Here is a 5,334-nt window from a genome sequence, read left to right as displayed (position 1 = left end):
ATGCCAGAATTTTAGCTGCACTGGAACAAAGTGGCTAGATCGTTGGAAGTCCTGGAGCTGAGCTCTATTGCCGGAATGCTGTCAGCGCCCCAGTCATTGCACTATAAACTTCAGTCTTTTCAATGTATCACGTGTAGTAAATCGAAATCGGTAACAACTTGCCTCTGTGATGCTGGGGACCTTTGGAGAAGTCCGACATGGATCATGCACTCGGCAGTTCTGGCACAAGGTTGTTGCAAATTCTGCACCCTCTCCCCTTAGATATGCTGGTCTCATTCACTATTCAGTGTAGGGTATGTGTGGAGCCTCTTCCTCCAGTGTGTTATTTAAATGTCCACCATATTTCATGACATGATGTGACAGAACTGCATTCTTAGGTCTGTTCCATTGCTTGTGGAATCACTGATCTCCGCTTATCGCTCATTGCCAATGCTTATTGATATGCAAGTGGTCCTGAGTTCGAGCTTTACAAGGTTAGTACCACATTTTTAGGTAAGCCTGCTAATGCTCCTGGCATTCCCACGTGCCCTCTTCATTGAAAGAGGTTTGATCCCTTTGCTTGTTGGCATTGGTAGAATCAGGGATTGAGTAGACGTCTGCTCCTACTGATGGCCGACAGCACCTCATGTTCCCTAATCTTTGAGTTGCTCGATCTGGGTGTATTCCACCACGTATTTGAAAATAATCTGAGAATGTTACAGCGCAGGGATTGCTATTCATATTTAATAATTCATTAGGAAAGAATATGTTAGGAAAGAGGGCATGGCTGAAAAGAAATATCATTTCCACTTGATATTTCGAAGCGGACGTTCATACTGACTTTGCTTTAAAGGGTAAATGAAAGTGCTATTTTCGGGAGCAATTTTTTCATTCATTTGTCATTGCGGTGTCCCATCTAGAAGATGAACTGCAGCAACTCTCCAAAGCTTCTTGGCATTGTCCACACTCGCAGACACCACCAAAGACATGGACAGGAGGAATGGGAGCATCAACACCTGCAATTTCCCCTCCAATCCACAGATCGTCCTGGTTTGGAACACTATCGCCGTTTCTTCGTTGTTGTTGGATTCAGGTCCCTGTTCTGACGAAATTCTTGTATCTCCCTTCCTAATAGAACTGTGGATGTACCTAAACCACATGGCCAGGGCCTGTTCAAGGGCTTGGCTCTATACCCCTTTGTCCAGGGCATTCGGGATGAGCTACAGATGCTGGCCAAGTCAGCGATGCCCGCATCATTATTTTGATTGACAAGCTCATTACCACCCACTGACAATGCTTAAAGAAGTAAACTGAGAACTGCCTTCTTTTGGTGAAAGTTGTGCAAAAGATCCCACAGCCCCATTGTGAAGAGGAGCAGGCGAGTAACGCCTGACGGCTTTTGTATATCATTTGTTTAACACAGCAAAAAGGGCTGATTCGAATAGTTATTTTTTGGAAGCTTCCCAACGGCAAATCAATTCAATGTTGAACTAACTCAGTAATAGAGAATCAAACTTTAAAACTGAGGCCCGGGGAATGGTCGTTGATTTGGCTTTGTCAATGAATGTATACTTTGTAAAATACACACTTTACAACTGTACCGTAGAGTAGAACACAAATTTATTGATGAAAACATCAAACTGGTCCGAGTAATTGCTTCAATAAACCAATGCAATTATTTTTACCTAAAATGTTTCGAAACAACACGCCTCCGAGCAAGACTTTAAACTGCATACAGAAAAAGTACTAACATGAATCATATTTGAAGGTTTGGTGCCCTGGATGGAATTGAAACATTTTTGTTTTATTCAGACATCTAAACAATCAGATTGAAATTATCGTGAAGCACGGGACGGAATGAAAATAGGAATTGATGATCCCGGAACCTCTGCTCAATTTATTTCAAAGCGCCGACTTCAGAATAAAAATACCACTTACAAAAAACAGGGATGGTGACAACACTTTTGATTACTTACGAGAACAGCACCAGCTATGTGATTTCCAAATTTGAAGCGGTGGCCGAGCAGGGCGTTGAACCCTGCGCCCTCTCGTATTAAAATTCTGATGTTTTACCGACTCAGATGTCTGGACTGGACGGGAGGTGAGTGCGCAGCGACATCCGCCGGCTACGATGGGACATTACAGCGCCCACATTCTCTTTGCGTTGGTTCATCCAATCTCTCTGTTGAGAGATTCTTTCTCTCACGCATTCTTTCTCAGTGCCCCTACGGGTTTGGTGCACAAATCCTGACTGAAAACACGAAAAGCTACATCCTCCTTCCTTGCTACTGTCTTACTGGCGCTCCGTGAGTGGACCTAAACGAAGAAGTGTTAATTATGAGCTCACCGCTGCTTCAAGCTCATGCGAACAAGGCAGGTCGAGCAGAAAGAGTACAGTTTCGTTTAACATAGCAGAGTGAGTTCAGAAGAGATGGCAGGAGGCTCGAGCAAAGCAACAGAAAAGAAGATGGCTCGGACTGGCTGTACAGTATGGCCTCTTTCTGTGCCATATATCCCATGTAATTATTTCTGTTCTGGATAATTAAAATTATGTGATTCTGGACAACTATATGAAAATGAGAGAGTAAATTAAAAGCAAATCGGAAGCACGGACTTTCAACGCTCAGATTTTTTAAAAAGCTGATGCATTCCCCGCTCAAATATCCATGTTCTCAATTCTGTTTTACACCGGCACATTCACTGCCTGAAATCCTGCACTTCATTTCCCATAGTGCAGACTACACTGTCTATTCCTCTCAGGCAGTCACAAGTGCTGACACTCCGAGGCTTTACTTGCGAGAAGGTCACCATATGCTATTCCGCGACCCACCGATACGCCCCCGCAGCAACTCAATCACACCTCTGCCCCTCACCAGCCCAAGCCACTGCCGACCGGCCCCACCCTGCCACTTGCAAGCTCTTTGATCATTTCTCTTGCTCTGGCTTCCGCTGAAAGGAAATTTTAAAAAGTCACTTCGTCCTAATTGCCAATTTCGGTTAACATGTAAACATGCATAAGAACCTGGAGCAGGAGTAGGCCACTCGGCCCTTCCATACTCCTCTGCCATTCAATAAGGTGATGGCCTATCTGACGGCAGCCTCACGTCTACCCCGATACATTTTCACCCATCCCTTCTTAATCAAGAATCTATCAGCATTAAAAATATTCCAAGAATCTTCTTCCACTAACTTCTGAGGAAGAGGTCTCCAAAGATAATTTCGAAAGTACCATTCAATGCAAGTGAAAACTCTACCATCAGAAATCACTTCCCAATTCAATTAGAATCAGCAGATGGCAAATCTTTGAAATATCCTAAAGGAATTTGCAGGAATTGCTCATGATTTCTGCGATTTAAATGAGAATGGGTAAGTGCCAGTTAAAATGCATCGCCTGAACAGGGACTTGAAACCTGGCCCCTCAGATTAAAAGTCGGATGCTTTACCAACTGAGCTATCCAGGCTTCGATAACACGGCCGCACAGCGACTTTGACTGGCTGACAGTGATCATTGTATCCTTCAGATTTCGGACTTTTACTGCGGTCATCCACTATCTTCAGCACATTTCACTCACGCAACCATTCTCAATGCAATCGCTAAATTCAATCACAATTGCTCTTCACAATTCCTAACCCGTCCATTTCAATCCAAATTCCGGCCCGCGCTCATTAAACGACTTCCACTTTTCTTTATAAATTTGGCGTGCTGCCTGATTGAAAGGAAGGAATATATAATACTCGTCCAACAGCTCCAAATCGGTTAATTCTAACATGTGCACAATATGCAAGAAGCCGGCCGGATTTTAAAAAAACCTCCTGAACGAATGTGCAATAAAACTACTGTACCGAACGAAACACATTCACAAAGTCCATTCATCGTGGGTTGTTGATGTGTCAGTGAAGTGTATGATTCACATGAGAATCCAGAATTTTTAAAAAGCGAGCGAACTGGGAATTCGACCCTGGGCCCTAGACTTAAACGGTTGAGGGTCTGCCGAGTGCGCGCTACAGGGTAGCAACAGGAATTTTATATAATGCGTGTTCGCTTGTTGCCATCTAACCAACAATTCCGAGGAACTGCAATGACAGTCTGATGGCAACACTTCTAGCTCGACATTCCGACGGGGGGAGGGTGTGAAATCTGCAGTACAGCCGGATCATCAGGCCTTTAGCAGCGGGCAAGTGAAGGGAGGCCCGTTTCTTTACGGCATAAGCTGTATTAAACCGGCAATGCAAAGAGGAATTTGAGATTAAGTAACACTGAAGCTCTGAAGAAGCGTCATAATGTCTCGAAACGTTAACTCTGTTTCTCTCTCCACCGCTGCTGTGAGATCTGCTGAGTTTTTCCAATAGTTTCTGTTTTTGCTTCCGATTTGCGGCATCCGAAGTACTTTACTTTTATCCACCAATGAAATCACCTAGGAACACAAAAGAATGCATTAAAATATTTTACAGGCGAGCACTAAAGATAGAGGGTAGCATTGGGAATGTGAGAACGATCGGGTAGAAAGTGTGATAGCCAAAGTAACAATAGACCGGTGGCAGGGATGGTAAATAAATGGATTATTAATTCGTTCACAGTATGTGGGCTTCACTGCCTGTGACAGCAATTATTGTCCATTCCCAATTGCCCTTGGGAAGGTGGTGGTGAGCTGCCTTCTTGAACCACTGCAGCCGATGAGGTGTAGGTACACCCACACTGCTGTTAAGAAGAGAGATCCAGGATTTTGACTCAGTGACATAAGGGGACCGCCGTTATATTTCCAAATCAGGATGCTGATATACTTGGAGGGTAACTTCCAGCTGATGGTTCTCCCAACTATCCGCTACCCTTGTCCTTGTAGGTAGCATTGGTCGAGGGTTTGGAATCCACTTTCCAAGGTGCCTTGATTAATTCCTGCAATACCGGTTCTTGATGGTAAACACTGCTGCTACTGTGCATCTGTAGTGGGGGAGTGAATGTTTTTGGATCTGATGCAGTTCAAGCGGGCTGTGTTAAACTGGACGTTATCAAGCTTCTTTAGTGTTGTGGGAGCTGCACTCATCCAAGCAACAGGAGAGTATTCCACTACAATCACGACTTGGGCCTTGTAGATGGTGGACAAGCTTACGGGAGTCAGGAGGTGATTTGCTCACCGTAGAATCGCTGGCCTTGTGGTCACAGTGTTTATGTGGCTAGGCCAGTTCAGTATATGATCAATAGAAAATTCCAGGATGTTGATTGTGAGAGGGTTCAGCGATGGTAATGCGACTGATTGACAAGCAAAGTTGATTAGCTTCTCCCCTGTTGGAGATGGTCATTGCCTGGCAGTTGTGTGGAGCGCATGTTACTTGCCACTTGTCAGCCCAATTCTGGAT

General features: G+C 44.4%; 1 non-coding gene across 1 annotated transcript; it reads right to left on the bottom strand.

Moving 5' to 3' along the window:
* Positions 1-3,367: 3,367 nt before the first annotated feature.
* trnak-uuu lies at positions 3,368-3,440 on the bottom strand. The gene has a single exon. It is a non-coding gene; the product is annotated as a tRNA-Lys (tRNA).
* Positions 3,441-5,334: the final 1,894 nt, after the last annotated feature.

The sequence above is a fragment of the Carcharodon carcharias genome, chromosome 24 (assembly GCF_017639515.1).
Source record: "Carcharodon carcharias isolate sCarCar2 chromosome 24, sCarCar2.pri, whole genome shotgun sequence".
Classification (NCBI taxonomy): domain Eukaryota; kingdom Metazoa; phylum Chordata; class Chondrichthyes; order Lamniformes; family Lamnidae; genus Carcharodon; species Carcharodon carcharias.
The sequence above is the reverse complement of the archived record's forward strand: the minus strand, read 5'-3'. Positions and strand labels throughout refer to the sequence as shown.